An 18460-nucleotide genomic window follows, 5' to 3' on the forward strand; every position below is an offset into this window, starting at 1 on the left:
GAATGAAGTGGTGGCTGCCTGCTGATGCTGAGACTTAGTTGCTTGCTGCAGAGAGAAGAGAGTATGAACATCAGTGGCCAGGCGCCCCTAGGCATCAGTGCGCCCTAGGTGGCTGCCTAGTTTGCCTAGTGGTAGCACCAGCCCTGCCCACAGTTGCAATGCCGGCGCCGCCGAGCGGAGGGGGGAAACTAGCGGGGCTTCGATCCCCCGCATCGCTGGACCCTGGAACAGGTAATTGTCCGATTATTAAAAGTCAGCAGCTGCAGTATTTGTAGCTGCTGACTTTTAATTTTTTATTTTTTATGGAAACTCCTCTTTAAAATGGAAGTAAACCCTTCCAAACAACTTTGACCTACAGGTAAGCCTAGATTAAGGCTTACCTGTAGGTCCAAGTAATATCTCCTAAACCTATATGGTTTAGGAGATATTTGCCCGAAAATGGGCACCGCTGTCTACGGCGCATGCGCCGTAGACAGCGGCGCGCATGCGCACTAAATGCGGCAAGTCCAAGAATGGATTTGCCAAATTTGTCGACTCCCGTGCGCATGCGCGGGAGTGACGTCATCGCGGCCTCGCCGTATGACAGCGGCGGAGCTGCGAGGCGCGACTCCCGTGCGCATGCGCGGGAGTGACGTCATCGCGGCTTCGCCGCTGTCATTGGTCGGAGCTGCGAGACGCCACCAGCAAGATGGACGCGGCGGACTACAGGGATCAGCGGCGACTTCGCTGGCTCCTGTGTCAGGTAAGTGACACATAATGAGCTACTATGCGATGCATAGTAGTCCATTATGCTTTACCTTTGCAGGGAAAAAAAGAGGAAGTAAACCCATCAGGGTTTACTTCCTCTTTAAGTAGGAGCAGCCACAGATGGATTGAAATTTGGTTGGTCCATGATGAACCAGTAGAATTTCAATCCATCTATGGCAGCTATAGGTTCCTTTCACACGGACAGTCCGCCTGGCAGACTCAGCCGGGGATCGATCCGTTGATCCTCGCTGAGCAGGCGGCTGACAGGTCCGTCTCTGCTCACTGTTCAGAGATGTCAGAGCTCCGCTCTCCTCTATGGGGAGATTGTATGAAAACGGGCCGCCTGTAGTGATGGCCGAACGGTTCGCCCGGCGGTCGTTTCGCGGCGAATTTCCGACTTTCGCCGTCCGCGGGTTCGAACGCCTTTTTCCGTCGTTCGCCCCGGCGGACTTACGTGTTTAATGTATACAAGAACTTTAACCTTTCGTGACACGTTTATCATGTGTTACAGGACAACCAATTGAGACATGACAGCTCATGGACACTTGGACATTCCCCCTAACCTATAAATACACCCGATCCGGTGGCCATTTTACATTCTTTCTTCTGTCACTGTAGGGAAAGGATCCTGTGTGGAGTAGGGACAGAGAAAACGCTAGCTATTTGGTACACAAAAGTTCTTTTCAGGACTGGTATAGGTGTTAGGTCAGCAGCCTGAGTTTCTTTTGTCAGTTTAGATAAAGGGACAGAGCGCTGTATGCTGCTATTTTAGGGACAGCTCAGCCAGATTAGTCTTTCTTCATCATCATCATCATCATCATCATTAGCTGTTACTATCAGGTCCACAAAAGAGCTGTTCCAGCTAATCGTTCCAGCCTACTCTTTTTTGCCAATTTGTATAGGGACAGGCAGGAAGCAGTGTGTCAGGCAGTGAGGATAATTTTAAAGACTTGCTGTTACTATTAGTTCCACAAAGGTTCTTTTCAGGACTGGTATCAGTGGTACGGTAATAGGCTTGTACACGTATAATATTCTTTCTTCCAAATATAGAAAGAATATTATACTTGACTGCTGCCCTTCTGCTGCAGTCTGCTAATCATTCACAACTCACTTGTTCCACAAAGCTCTTTATCAGGACTGGTAACTTGGTCTGTCTAGGGTGCTACGGTACATAGGCTTGGGTGCGGTACAGTCTGCTGTTCTGTAAGGACCGCTATCGGTCCACAATACATAGGGTTGCCGTGCACTACTGCTGACCGCTGCCCTATACTGCAGCAGTCCTTCAGCGGTATAGGGACTGACGCACAGTCTGCTAAACACTAATACACAACCTGCTTGGTCCACAAAAGTTCTTATAAGGACTGGTAACTTGGTATAGGGTGCTACGGTACATAGGCCTGAGTGCAGTACAGTCTGCTGTTCTGTAAGGACCGCTATCGGTCCACAATACATAGGGTTGCCGTGCACTACTGCTGACCGCTGCCCTATACTGCAGCAGTCCTTCATTGGTATAGGGACTGACGTACAGTCTGCTAATCACTAACACACAACCTGCTTGGTCCACAAAAGTTCTTATAAGGACTGGTAACTTGGTATAGGGTGCTACGGTACATAGGCCTGAGTGCGTTACAGTCTGCTGTTCTGTAAGGACCGCTATCGGTCCACAATACATAGGGTTGCCGTGCACTACTGCTGACCGCTGCCCTATACTGCAGCAGTCCTTCATTGGTATAGGGACTGACGTACAGTCTGCTAATCACTAACACACAACCTGCTTGGTCCACAAAAGTTCTTATAAGGACTGGTAACTTGGTATAGGGTGCTACGGTACATAGGCCTGAGTGCGTTACAGTCTGCTGTTCTGTAAGGACCGCTATCGGTCCACAATACATAGGGTTGCCGTGCACTACTGCTGACCGCTGCCCTATACTGCAGCAGTCCTTCAGCGGTATAGGGACTGACGCACAGTCTGCTAAACACTAACACACAACCTGCTTGGTCCACAAAAGTTTTTATAAGGACTGGTAACTTGGTATAGGGTGCTACGGTACATAGGCCTGAGTGCAGTACAGTCTGCTGTTCTGTAAGGACCGCTATCGGTCCACAATACATAGGGTTGCCATGCACTACTGCTGACCGCTGCCCTATACTGCAGCAGTCCTTCATTGGTATAGGGACTGACGTACAGTCTGCTAATCACTAACACACAACCTGCTTGGTCCACAAAAGTTCTTATAAGGACTGGTAACTTGGTATAGGGTGCTACGGTACATAGGCCTGAGTGCGTTACAGTCTGCTGTTCTGTAAGGACCGCTATCGGTCCACAATACATAGGGTTGCCGTGCACTACTGCTGACCGCTGCCCTATACTGCAGCAGTCCTTCATTGGTATAGGGACTGACGTACAGTCTGCTAATCACTAACACACAACCTGCTTGGTCCACAAAAGTTCTTATAAGGACTGGTAACTTGGTATAGGGTGCTACGGTACATAGGCCTGAGTGCGTTACAGTCTGCTGTTCTGTAAGGACCGCTATCGGTCCACAATACATAGGGTTGCCGTGCACTACTGCTGACCGCTGCCCTATACTGCAGCAGTCCTTCAGCGGTATAGGGACTGACGCACAGTCTGCTAAACACTAACACACAACCTGCTTGGTCCACAAAAGTTTTTATAAGGACTGGTAACTTGGTATAGGGTGCTACGGTACATAGGCCTGAGTGCAGTACAGTCTGCTGTTCTGTAAGGACCGCTATCGGTCCACAATACATAGGGTTGCCGTGCACTACTGCTGACCGCTGCCCTATACTGCAGCAGTCCTTCATTGGTATAGGGACTGACGTACAGTCTGCTAATCACTAACACACAACCTGCTTGGTCCACAAAAGTTCTTATAAGGACTGGTAACTTGGTATAGGGTGCTACGGTACATAGGCCTGAGTGCGTTACAGTCTGCTGTTCTGTAAGGACCGCTATCGGTCCACAATACATAGGGTTGCCGTGCACTACTGCTGACCGCTGCCCTATACTGCAGCAGTCCTTCATTGGTATAGGGACTGACGTACAGTCTGCTAATCACTAACACACAACCTGCTTGGTCCACAAAAGTTCTTATAAGGACTGGTAACTTGGTATAGGGTGCTACGGTACATAGGCCTGAGTGCGTTACAGTCTGCTGTTCTGTAAGGACCGCTATCGGTCCACAATACATAGGGTTGCCGTGCACTACTGCTGACCGCTGCCCTATACTGCAGCAGTCCTTCAGCGGTATAGGGACTAAGAGTTTTGTCACAGGGTCATTTAAAAAATGACATGCAGAGGAAGAGGCAGGCCCTTCCGCAGGGGTGGTAGGGGTAGGGCAGGAGCAACAGGCTTGAGCCAAAGTGGGAAGTTGCAGAAGGTGCGTTCAATTACTTTAAAGGATGCACCAGACTTGGTTGAGTGGCTCGCTCAGCCTTACTCTTCTGCACCCTCCTCATCCTCTCGATCTGCACCCTCTTCTTCACTCTCTGCTATGTGCACCCCCAAAGACACTACCACCAACAACACGACCACCACCACCACCACCACATACCTTCCGCTTGAGTCACTGGAATTATTTTCCGATCCATATCAAGAGGACATTTCTGATGCGCAGCCACTCTTGGTATTGGATCAGGAAGAGGAGGTAGCAACAAGCGCTACTCAGCAGTCTGACGCCAGTACCCAGATCAGCCCAAGGAGGAGGTTGGTCCCCGGTGTTGCTGCCTACTCTACTTATAGCGGTGGGGAAGGTGACGTTGATGATGACGTGTCTAGTGATGTCACGTGGGTGCCCACAAGAGAGGAAGAGGAGGGGAGTTCAGAGGGAGATATGGACCAGCAGATAGGGAGGAGAAGCAGCAATGACTTACATTGCACAGCAGGGACAAAGCAGACTGCAAATGTATCAGGAGCGAGTCATCGACCATGTACGGTCACATCTGGCGCTCCCAGGACACCGGCACATGGCTCCGCAGTGTGGGCTTTTTTTAACGTGTCCGCTGCTGACAATAGCGTTGCCATCTGCAATCTTTGCAGTCAACGCGTTAGTCGCGGTAAGCCCAATACTCACCTAGGGACGACCGCCTTAAGAAGGCACATGAGCAGCCATCACCGAGCCCAGTGGGAGCAACGGAACACACAAAGCCACACTGCAGGCTCTCACCGTCCAGCCTCGTCTTCTACTTCTCCTTCTCCTCTCTCCTCACAATTGTCCTCCACTCCACCTTCCATCACGCCAAGCTCACATTTTTCTGCAAAAAGGCAGGCTTCCGTGGGCCTAATGTTTGAGCGTAAAAAAATGATGACGCCGGATAACCCTCTTGCCCAACGGTTGGCGGCTGGCTTGTCAGAACTCATAGCCCGCCAACTACTGCCATATAAACTGGTGGACTCGGAGGCCTTTCGCAAATTTGTGGCCATTGGAACACCACAATGGAAGGTCCCAGGAAGGAAGTATTTCTCAGAGAAGGGCATCCCAGAGCTATATGGCCATGTTCAGCGGCAAGTGAATGTATCTCTGGCACACAGTGTCGGTGCCAAGATACATCTGACCACAGACACGTGGTCTAGCAAACACGGGCAGGGAAGGTATATCAGTTTTACTGCCCACTGGGTGAACCTTCTGACGGCCGTCAAGCATGTAACCCGTGGCACCCGTGTAGATTTGGTTTTACCGCCACGGATTGCATGCAGGCCTGACTCTTCTTCTCCTCCTCCTACTCCATCCTCCTCCCTCTCCTCCTCAGCTGCCTCCTCCTTTTCCGCTGCTAGCGTCTCTTCCACTGCACCGCCCAAGCTCCCCAGAACCTATTCCACATGCCAGGTGAGACGTTGCCATGCCGTGCTGCGTCTGTTGTGCCTGGAAGCAAAGAGCCACACTGGCCCGGCACTCCTTTCAGCTTTGCGTTCACAGGCAGATGAGTGGCTAACACCGCTCAATTTGACAGTTGGTAAAGTGGTGTGTGACAACGGTGCCAATCTGCTTAGCGCATTGAAACAGGGCAAAATCACGCACGTGCCGTGCATGGCACACGTCTTAAACTTGGTCGTGCAGCGATTCCTTGTCAAATACCCTGGGGTCCAGGACATCTTGCGGCAGGCAAGGAAAATCTCGGCCCATTTCAGAAGATCTTACACGGCCATGGCTCGCCTTGCTGACATTCAGCGGCGACACCATCTGCCGGTCAGACGTCTTATTTGCGATTGCCCGACGCGATGGAACTCAACCTTCTATATGCTTGATAGGCTGCTCCAGCAGAAACGTGCAGTTAACGTCTACCTGTATGAACTCTGCGAAAGAAACGGTTCTGGGGAGCTGGGTTTTTTTTCACCGCGCCAGTGGCTGCTCATGCGCGACACATGCAGACTTCTGCGGCCATTTGAGGAGATCACCAAACTGGTCAGTCGCAGCCATGGCGCCATCAGTGACATGGTACCTTATGCCTTCTTTCTGGAGCGTGCATTGCGTCGTGTCATTGATCAGGCTGTGGAGGAGCAGGAGCGGGAAGATGAGGAAGTCGCAATGCTGGATGAATTCCCAGGGGGGGCTACTCTATCTGAGACAAGTCAACAACAGGAGTCTGATGAGGAGTCAGAGGAGGATGGTGCCGGGGCGGATGAGCAGGAGCAAGAAGAGCATGCTTTAAACCTTTCTGGGATCCCTGTTGTGCGAGGATGGGGAGAGGAGAATGAAGAGGACGACATTATCCTGGATGATGAGCAGGAGCCAGGCCACCACACCGCTTCCACTTTAGTGCAAATGGGGGCCTTCATGCTCCAGTGTTTTAATAGGGACCCCCGTATAAAAAGCATGAGGGTCAAGGACCAGTACTGGGTGGCAACGTACTTAGACCCCCGGTACAAACACAAAATGGCGGAAATGTTACCGCCGTCGCAGAGGGCTGTCAGAATGCAGCACTTCCAGGCCTTGCTTCGAGAAATGCTGCATTCTGCTTTTGCGTGCGCTGGCAGAGGAGCAATTCCCACTCCCAGAGAAGGATTTGCGGGTACCAATCCAACAGCGCCTGCAAGAAGAGGCCGGTTTGAAGATGTGTTGGTGACTTCGGATATGAGGTCATTCTTTCAGCCGACCCATCGACAGGTGTCATCCGGATCCAGCATCAGGGAACGCCTAGACCGTCAGGTGTCCGACTACATTGGGTTAACGGCCGATGTGGACGCTCTGAGGAGTGATGAACCCCTAGACTACTGGGTGGGCAGGCTTGACCTCTGGCCAGAGCTTGCCCAATTTGCAATCGAACTGTTGGCTTGCCCCTCATCCAGTGTCCTGTCCGAAAGGACGTTCAGCGCAGCAGGGGGGATTGTGACCGATAAGCGTACTCGCCTAGCTCACCACAGTGTTAACTACCTCACATTTCTAAAAATGAATGAGGCATGGATCTCGGAGGAATTCAACACATGTGATCAGTAGACCATGTATATGTCTATAAACAATTTTTGGAATCAAGCACACAGACCTTCTTAATTCATTTGGCTCACTTCCCTGACCCAAAAAAGCACACCGTACTATATGCCCCTACCCTCCTCTTTGAAGAGGTTGAGCGGTGTCATATTTCTACTGGGGCTGCTTATTATGAGGGGTTCCCACCATCCCTGTGCTGTGCTGACTTCCTCCTGGGTGTTCTTATTATGAGGGGCTCCCACCATCCCTGTGCTGTGCTGACTTCCTCCTGGGGGTTCTTATTATGAGGGGATCACACCATCCCTGTGCTGTGCTGACTTCCTCCTGGGGCTGCTTACGGTGCTGCTGTCAGCGCTGTATGTCACGGAGCTGCTGTCAGCGCTGTATGTCACGGAGCTGCTGTCAGCGCTGTATGTCACGGAGCTGCTGTCAGCGCTGTATGTCACGGAGCTGCTGTCAGCGCTGTATGTCACGGAGCTGCTGTCAGCGCTGTATGTCACGGAGCTGCTGTCAGCGCTGTATGTCACGGAGCTGCTGTCAGCGCTGTATGTCACGGAGCTGCTGTCAGCGCTGTATGTCACGGAGCTGCTGTCAGCGCTGTATGTCACGGAGCTGCTGTCAGCGCTGTATGTCACGGAGCTGCTGTCAGCGCTGTATGTCACGGAGCTGCTGTCAGCGCTGTATGTCACGGTGCTGCTGTCAGCGCTGTATGTCACGGAGCTGCTGTCAGCGCTGTATGTCACGGAGCTGCTGTCAGTGCTGTATGTCACGGAGCTGCTGTCAGCGCTGTATGTCACGGAGCTGCTGTCAGCGCTGTATGTCACGGAGCTGCTGTCAGCGCTGTATGTCACGGTGCTGCTGTCAGCGCTGTATGTCACGGAGCTGCTGTCAGCGCTGTATGTCACGGAGCTGCTGTCAGCGCTGTATGTCACGGAGCTGCTGTCAGCGCTGTATGTCACGGAGCTGCTGTCAGCGCTGTATGTCACGGAGCTGCTGTCAGCGCTGTATGTCACGGTGCTGATGTCAGTGCTCTGTATTACGGTGCTGCTGTCAGTGCTCTGTATCTCCTGCACCCTCTTGTTTGCCTACCCTGGTCCCTGACCTTCCCTCTCCTCCATTGCCTTCATTAGCTCCATAGTCCTGAATTGTCAGAACAATTTCCCAAATAAAAAAAAAATGCTTGTAGTTATCGATCCCAAATTCACCTCATACATGTATTATGCTATTGTCCAGGTGGTGGGACTACGTGCTACCCCCTAATAATTACCCCGTGGCCGCAAATTCGACCTAAAGGTTTGCGAAATTCGCCTCCCATTGAAGTCAATGGAGCCCGCGGCGAACGGTCGTTTTCGCGAACGTTTGTGTCCGTTCGCGTTTCGCGTTCGCGAAACGTCCCGTCGGAAGTTCGTCCATCACTAGCCGCCTGTCCGTTTTCCTCCGATTTGCCAGATGGATGGAAAATAGGATCACCATCCATTTGGATTTCACAGACAAGATCGGATAGCAGCTGTTGTCAGCAGACAGGTCACCGCTGACATCAGACATGGGAATGAGTGGAGCGTCCGATAAGGTCCGTCTGAAAAACTGACAGGCGGACTTGATCGTAAAGCCTGTGTAAAAGGTCCCTTAGCCTTTTTTGCCTCTTGTTTTTTGCACGTTTTGTTGATTTGAATAATAAACTCTCCTTATTTTCATCTCCTATTTTTCTGATAAGGTGTCTATCTTTTCGTTTGATCGATCAGTTGCAATCTCTATTGCATCCCCTAAAGTTTCAGTTGATACTAGGGCCAAAACAACAAATCAGTTAATCAACAACTAATCGATTATGAAAATAATTGTCAACTATTTCCATAATCGATTAATCGGTCAGCCAATTAGTTGGCCTGCATACGGAATGCATTATTTGTTTACATATAACACAATACAGTGCAGCACACATACAACTCAGTACACTGCCCATACATGTCAGTAAGTGCCTGAGAACTTGAATGTGTAAGGAGCAATGCTTCATGGGACATGTAGTCCTGGGCAGGAAGTGAGTGGTTCTAAAGGCAGAAGTTGTTTTTTGTTTTTTACCTCGCTATAGGGGCACTCTATATTACACCGTATGAAAATTCCTTTGACCAAGAAGTTTTCTTTTTTGCTCCTTAGTTTTCACCCACAGTGATGGGAAAATTCAAACTTCGATTTGATGACCCTATTAACGATTAAAAAATCGAACGTTCTTAAAATTAATTTTTTTTTGAAGGAATTCAATGGATGTCAATTTTGTTTTGGAGCCGCGTCGCATGACTGCACAATTGTCAGTTAAAGTGACGCAGTGTCAAATCACAAAAAGTGCTCTGGTCTTTGGCCAGCCAAATGCTTCGGGGCTGAAGTGGTTAAATAAAAAATGCGTCTGATGATATTTACCATATTTAACCTCTAATAGTATATACAGTATATCTCCTCTAATGGTATATACAGTATATCTCTTCTGTCTGTTATTCTAAGACTGGATCAGAGATTTTGCTCCCTAACCATATAGTTGGTTATTTATATTTACCACTACATAGAGATATTTATGAATAAAATGGCTTTTTTTTTTACTTTACATATTAACTAAATTATACACCACACTTTTTTTTAAGGTTATTATCTGATTAATCAAAACAATGATCGGCCAACTAATTGATTATGAAAATAATAGTTCGTTGCAGCCCTAGTTGATACACATTTCCTCTTCTGTATTAGAGATATTCACTTGTTTATTCCACTTTGATGAAGTCAAACGGTCTTATAAGATCAACTTGTTCCCTTGTACATTTCTTTTGTTCATACAGTGTATTTCCCGTAATTCCTTTGTTTCCTGAAATGCATTTTCCTGGTGCCTCCATGGCAGCATACACATGGTTGGTTACTACACCCCCAACCAACCCACAAGACCACTTTAACTCTATAAAAATAAAGAGTCAGCCTCCCCCCCCCCCATATGCCATTCATGTTGCGACTTTGGGGGGAAAATGCTTTACAGTTGTCTGCTTTATAATCGAAATTAAACAAAAATGTTTGCAGCAACCCTCCTCGTGAGCGAGTTATTTACCATGTGGAGGCACCAGGGAAACGGAAAGTTGAATACTTACCTTTCCGAAATTATTCTTTCCTGGTGCCTATCCATGGCAGCATACACCATCCCTTTCTATAATCCTTAATGTTTGAGACTAGTTACAAAAATAGGGGGGGGGGCTAACTTTCTTTTATAGAGTTAAAGTGGTCCTGTGGGTTGGTTGGGGGGTGGCGCAACCAACCATGTGTATGCTGCCATGGATAGGCACCAGGAAAGGAAAGATACCGAAAGGTAAGTATTAAATTTTCCATTTTTATTATTCAAATAATCATCTCCTGTCTTTCAGAAATGTAGATTGTTTTGTCTGTATTATTTATTTTTCCAGCTAATTTAAGGACCCATTCAATTTCTCGTCCAGCTGTCCTAACCTCTGTGTCCCTTTACATTTCCACAGTTTGTACTGGACCCTTTTGATCTCAGTATGTAAATGGTAGTGGTACTATGCATATTGTGAGTACTCAGTCAAAAGGCTTGCTGGGTTTGGTCAATTATTTATTATATGGGGCTGAAATCTTTACTTTTACTGAGAACGTGCTGGTTTAGGCTTCCTCCAGTACTGGTTACTAAGGATGGGGCAGAACACCCCCCTGTTCGGTTCACAGCAGAACTCGCAAACAGGGCAAATGCTTTAACCCGAACGGTGAACCCCATTGAAGTCTATGGGAGCCTCAAATCAAATTGGCAAATCAAAAGCGCTAATTTTGAAGGCTAATATGCAAGTAATTGGCCATAAAAGGGGTATGGGGATTTGGGTACTGCCCTGAGGGACTTGTATCAATAATTTTTTTTAAAAAACAATAGTTTTTGCAGGAGCAGTGATTTTAATTATGCTTAAAGCAGAGTTCCACCCAAAAGTGGTACTTCCGCTCATTTGTCTCCCCCCCCCAGTGCCACATGTGGAGTGGATACCTTTCTGCCGTTGTAAACAGCATCTCCCCGTTCTGCCTAGCAACAAGTGACGCTGATCTCTGCTCCATGTGATTGGAGCAGAGATCAGTGTTCACTAAATTAAAGCCCAACAGTTAGTAACACACCCCTAGGAACACTTAACCCCTACACTGCCACCCACTGGTTAACCCCTTCACTGCCAGTGTCATTTACACAGGAATCACTGTATTTGTATAGCAGTGATTGCTGTATAAATGACAATGGTCCCAAAAATGTGTCAAAAATGTCCGATGTGTCCGCCATAATGTTTCAGTCACAATAAAAATCGCTGATCGCCGCCATTACTAGTAAAAAAAATATTAATAAAAATGCCATAAAACTATCCCCTATTTAACGCTATAACTTTTGCGCAAACCAATCAATAATCGCTTATTGCAATTTTTTTTTAACAAAAATATGTAGAAGAATACGTATCGGCCTAAACTGAGGGAAATTTTTTTTTTAATATATTTTTGGGGGATATTTATTATAACAAAAAATTAAAAAATAATGTGTTATATTTCAAAATTGTCTCTCTATTTTTGTTTATAGCGCAAAAAATAAAAACAGCAGGGGTGATCAAATACCACCAAAAGAAAGCTCTATTTGTGGGAAAAAAAGGACGTCAATTTTGTTTGGGAGCCACGTCGCATGACCACACAATTGTCAGTTAAAGCGACGCAGTGCCGAATCTCAAAAAGTGGTCTGGTCTTTGGCCAGCAAAATGGTCCAAGGCTGAAGTGGTTAAACAGCACTTTTTTTTTTTTTTGCCAGATGATCACGGACAGATGTGTGCAGATGATTACGGACAGATGTGCGCCAGACAATCACAGACAGATGTGTGCCAGATGATCACGGACAGATGTGCACCAGACGATCATGGACAGATGTGCGCCAGATGATCATGCACAGATGTGCCAGATGGTCATGAACAGATGTGCCAGATGATCATGGACAGATGTGCCAGATGATCACGGACAGATGTTTACTGGGACAGATGTGTTACAGGTGTTGGTGTTTTTCACTGTTTGGGGACACTAGCTGGGTGATCAGTGTGTAAAAAATAGCTTATACACACTGGTCCCCGGCTCACAGATCTGCTCTCCTTCTCCTTCACTGACTGTGTGTGAGGAGAAGCAGAGCCGATCACCTGGCAATGGCTCTCGGCTTACATTACATGATGGCTGTGACACAGCCATCATGTGATCAGGAGGGCCAATCTCTATTGTCACTATCGAGTGACGTTGCCCTGTCTCTGGGGGATGCGGGCACATCGGGATCGCACCACTGCATGGGCACGCGGCCGCGCAATCCCGCTTCCTGCGAGTCCCCCCAGGCTGTTTACATCACATGATGGTTGTGATTGGACACAGCCATCGTGTGATCAGGAGGGTAAATCACAGAGTCCTCCTGCTGATCGGAGATGTTGCGTATCCGGGGGACATGCGCAATCCCTCTCCTTCTGAAGTAAGTTCAGGAACGTCCACTCAGAAGGAGGAATCACCCACCCGGCCGTTTGTGTGCAGCGACCGGGTGGGAAGTGGTTAACAAAGACATCTAGCAGAAATTTTGACCTAAATTTATGAAGAAATTTTTTTTTGTTTTTTTTTTTGTTTTTTTTATTGTATATATTTTATAGCAGAAAGTAAAAAAATATTGTTTATTTTTCTAAATTTTTGGTCTTTTTTCCTTTATATAATAAACAATAAGAAATGCAGTGGTGTGCAAATACCCCTAAAAAACCGCACTATTTGTGTGAAAAAAATTAACACAAATTTTAGTTTGTGTACAGCATTGCATGACCGCGCATTTACCAGTTTAGGCCCCTTTCACACTGCCGCAACTTGAAAGTTGTACGATTTTGCCACGATTTTACTGTGATTTCGCTGCCGCGATTTCTGGGAATGCCTGTGTAAACTGGAGGTCTATGGACCTTTCACATGTGTGTCATCACGCTGTGCTGTGATGATACACATCAGATACCAATCAGTGAGTGCGGGTCAATGGATGACCACCGACTGTCGGGAAGACACACGGCACAAACCTCTGCCTATGTAAACAAGGCAGAGCTCTGTCCTGTCAGCTGGGAAGGAAAGCTGCCTTATTATTTCAAAGCACTTTAAAGGGATTGTAAAGTACATTTTTTTATTTTTTTTTAAATAACAAACATGTTATACTTACCTCCACTGTGCAGCTCGTTTTGCACAGAGTGGCCCCGAACCTGCTCTTCTGGGGTACCTCGGCGGCTGTTTCAGCTTCCCTCCGCAAGTACTTCTCATGTTCATGTGAACTCCCTCGCATGGTGAGAAGCACTTGCGGGCGCGCTCCCGTGATACAGCCGGCGGCTATAGCTGCTCGCTGTATCACTCTGCCCCGCCCCAGCGCGCCACATCATTGGATGTGATTGACAGCAGCGCGAGCCAATGGCTGCGCTGCTTACAATCCATCCACTCTAGCCAATCAGCGGCCAGGCTGACCGGCGAAGATGACGTTGGAGGCGAGCGTGGGACTTTCAAGGGGTCAGGTAAGTAAAACCTGGGGGCTGGGGGCACCGGCACTGTCAGATGTTTTTTCACCTTAATGCATAGAATGCATTAAGGGGAAAAAATATTTACCTTTACAACCCCTTTAAGTAATAATAAAATACATATATTTAAAATGTGTAAACATGCGCTGTTTACAGTAAACCTAATTTAATTGGCATTGTTTTATGTATTTTCTTCTTTTGAAATTACACTGACTCTTTATACCGAGGGGGGGGGGGGGCAGTTTGCCAACTTCGCCCTGGGCACCAGATGACCTTGTCCCGCCACTGCCCACAACACTGGGCGGTGGTTGTGGGGGTATGCGGGCAGGGGGCTTATCAGAATCTGTAAGCCCCCTTTAACAGGTCATTCATCACTACTCCTGCAGCCTGCCAAGTACCTGCTGTCTGCCACCTGCCTGCTGCCTGTGACCTGCCAGCACTGCTGCCCATCTGTGACCTGCCAAACGCCTGCTGCCTGTGACTTGCCAGCCTGCCAAATGCTTGCTGCCCATGACCTGCTGACTGTCTACCAGCCTGCTGCCTTGCGTCATGATCCAGCCTGCATCCAAGTGTGCACAGACCTCTCATTTGCAATTGCAAGTGTGATCACCAGAACCGCCAGGCACTCTTGCCACTTCAGGCTCTTGTGCCCCCCTATTACCTTACCAGGGGTACTTGAGCTGGAGGTGTAAGAGATCGCTTTCCCCTCCACATCAGACTCCATCACCAGGAACGTGACAAATAAACTGCCCTAGGTGGGCTGACTTTGGTGCGTTTGTTAACACTGCATTTTTGTGAGAAAAACGGGTAAATAAAGTGACGCATCACTCAGATGTGAATGGGGGCTATAGGTTGTGCTAGGCTTTTTCATTAGATGTCATTGACACAACCTGTAAAATGTATTTATTTGTACAATAAAGACCGTATACGAGTAATCAAACAATTAAAAAAAAAAAATTGCAAGATATATTAATTCCACTTTAAAGAGGAAGTAAACCCCGATGGGTTCCTCTTTGTCTCCCCGCAAAGGTAAAGCATAATGGGCTACTATGCATGGCATAGTAGCCCATTATGTGTCACTTACCTGAGACAGGAACCAGCGATGTCACCGCTGTCCCCTGTAGCACGGAGCGTCCATCTTCTTCCGGGTATCGCTGCTCCGGCCACTCACAGCGCCGGAGCAGTGATGATGTCACTCCCACGCATACGCACGGGAGCCGCCACTAACGGCATATTGCCGTTAGCAGCGGCATGCTCAGTGTGCCTGTGCGCCGCTGTCTACGGCGCACGCACTGTAGACAGCGGTGCCTGTCTTTTTGTAAATATCTCCTAAACCGTGTAGGTTTAGGAGATATTTCATGGACCTTCAGCCTTAATCTAGGCCTACCTGTAAGCCTTAATCTAGGCCTACCTGTAAACCTTAATCTAGGCCTACCTGTAAACCTTAATCTAGGCCTACCTGTAGGTCAAAGTGGTTTGTAAGGGTTTACAACAACTTTAATCATGGTCATAACAGAGCATGTGATTTGTTTTGGAGGGCAGTATGGTCTACTAATAATTGATACATACATCAATAGCATTTTGCTGATAATAGTTCACCGAAGCTTAATTTTTATTATTTAATATAATTGTTTAATAAATCATTTTGCATGCTGAAGTATTGATTCAGGAAGGCACAGATCTCTTTTGAGGTCTTGCCTTTATATGTATATGGGGGGTTTCTTAAAAATATTCTGCTATAGATTCTTTCATATATAGAAATTGGGATTTTAGCATTTGCATGCAATTGCTTAAATAGCATTTTGTTGTTTTGTGATTGACATGCTAAACACACATTACATATAAAATGACTTGTGATACTGGAAATAGTGTGACAGAAGAAAAAAACAAGAACAGCAAAATTCGTTTTGGTGTGTCTTATATGTTAGCAGTTATGTAATCCTGATTGCACATCCAGATGTTTGATGTTTAGGATTAGCTGATGATCACAGTCCTGATCAGGAGCCGCCTAAGGTATGGTGGCCTAGATACAGCACGGGATCAGCAATATCACTGTACATTATACACGGCCGTCTCCAAATACTGTTTTCCTTTCAATTACGTGTTACATTGTATAACCACTTGAAGACCAGGCTTTTTCTGGCACTTAATGTTTACATGTAACAATCATTTTTTTTGCTAGAAAATTACTTAGAGCCCCCAAACATTATATATTTTTTTTAAAGCTGAGACTTTAGAGAATACATTTTTTATGTCACACGGCAGTGGTTTTCCAAACCCAATTTTTGGGAAAAATACACTTTTTTGAATCTTAATGCAAAAAAACACAATACATTACCCAATTTTTTGTATAATATTAAAGATGATGTCACCCCGAGTAAATAGATAACAAACACGTCACACTTTAAAATTGCGCACACTTGTGCAATGGCCACAAATGACGTACATTTTACTAACCATAGGCAAAGCTTTAGAAGCCTTTACAGGTTACCACTTTAGATTTACACAGTCTAATGCTAGAATTACTACCTATGATCTGACATGGAACCGACGCGCACGTTGGCCTTTCCATGCTAGGACAGGGGCACTTTAACCACTTAAGGACCACCTCACGCCGATATACGTCGGCAGAATGGCACGGCTGGGCACAAGCACGTACAGGTACGTTGCCCTTTAAGAGCCCTGCCGTGGGTCGCGCGCCGCCGGTGGCGCACTCGTGACCCGGTCCTGAGCTCCGTGACCGTGGCCGCTGGACCCGTGGACCCAAACGCCGCCGGTGTCCCTCAATCGGGTCACAAAGCTGAAGAACGGGGAGAGGTAAGTGTAAACAAACCTCTCCCCGTGCTTCCTGGTGAGCTTCTCACTGATCGTCTGTTCCCTGTCATAGGGAACGATGTCAGTGATGTCACACGCCAAGCCACACCCCCCTACAGTAAAAAACACATTAGGACACACTTAACCCTTACACTGCCCCCTAGTGTTAACCCCTTCACTGCCAGTGACATTTTTACAGTAATCAATGCATTTTTAATTGCACTGATCTCTGTATTAATGTCAATGGTCCCAAATGTGTCAAAATTGTCTGACGTGTCCGCCATAATGTCGCAGTCACAATAAAAATCGCTGATCACCGCCATTACTAGTAAAAAAAAAAAAGATTAATAAAAATGCTATAAAACTATCCCCTATATTGTAGACGCTATAACTTTTTGTACAAACCAATCAATAAACGCTTATTGCAATTTTTTTTTTAACCAAAAATATGTAGAAGAATACGTATAGGCCTAAACTGAGGAAAAAATATGTTTTTTTAATATATTTTTTGGTGATATTTATTATAGCAAATATATATATATATTGTTTATAGCGCAAAAAAATAAAAACCGCTGGGGTGATCAAATACCACCAAAAGAAAGCTCCATTCATGGGAAAAAAAGGATGCCAATTTTGTTTGGGAGCCACGTCGCACGACCGCGCAATTGTCAGTTAAAGCGATGCAGCTCCAAATCGCAAAAAGGGGCCTGGTCCTTTAGCTGTAAAATGGTCCGGGGCTTAAGTGGATAAACTTTATTTTTTTTTTTTTTTTATTAATTTTTTTTTTATACTCACACTTGCTTTCATTTTCTTTTTTTTTTTTTTTTTTTCTTTTTTTATCTTTTAATGCTGTCACAAGGAATCCAAACATTCTTTGTGACAGCAATAGGCATGTAGCAGGTACTTCTTATGGAGGGATCTGGGGTTTATAAGACACCAAATCCCCCCTCTGCCCTTAAAAGCATTCAAAACGCCAAGATTGATGTTTTTGAATACTTTTGATTGTTAAAAAATGACATCCGGGTAAACTGGAAGTGATGGCATGTCATCACTTCCAGGTTACTATGATGAAAAGTCGATCAAAGTTGACCCCCCCCCCCCCCCCCCTTGCGATAATTTATCAAGAATCAGAATTCTCTGCCTATAGGCCCCTGAGATGTAAATCCGGCCCTGGATACAACAGTTCATCTCTTATGTGATCTGGACATAAAACATATGATGCTGCAAATGTTTATAAGTATGGGTTGCATCAACATAAGGGATATGGCTGTAATGTGGTAAATATGTAAAACTGCACATAGAATGGTACATATGAATACTGAGAGTTGGATAATTAATGCGGCTCAAATAGAGCTGACTCTAATCTGCTCATAATCAAGTCCTGTATTTCTCTGGAGACTCCATAAATTAATTCATCAAGCATTACATTCCCCTAATTCAGACAACATGGATTCTAATTGTTGTTTTGGAAATATTCATTATTTCAAATTGTCACTTTCCATTTAGCATTAAAATTTGCCTCAATCTAATCGCTGTGCTGAAGAGAACACATAGATTGTTTAGTCCAAATACAATTAACAGATTATAATTAATTAGCGATTTATTAGACACTTCTCTTGTACATACTAGGCATCATATAATACTTTTAATGTTGAAGGCATGTACAGTACATAACAGTCTGGTGTACATGGGTCAAGGGCAGATTTGTGTCTCATTCAGTACTTTGGTCTTTAGGGGGTTGGTGGCAATATAAGCAGATGGGTAGCAGAATCACTGTTTGGTAGTAAAATAGAATAGTGTCTGAATGGCCTTGCAGTGACGGCCCTTCAATAGCGGGTGCAAGGGGGCCGTCCCCTCCCCAAAGAAAGAGAAAATATGTTCCTTTAAGAGTGT

This window comes from Lithobates pipiens, unplaced genomic scaffold, assembly GCF_037356315.1.
Source record: "Lithobates pipiens isolate NorthernLeopardFrog02 unplaced genomic scaffold, aLitPip1_a1.2 Scaffold_18, whole genome shotgun sequence".
NCBI lineage: Eukaryota > Metazoa > Chordata > Amphibia > Anura > Ranidae > Lithobates > Lithobates pipiens.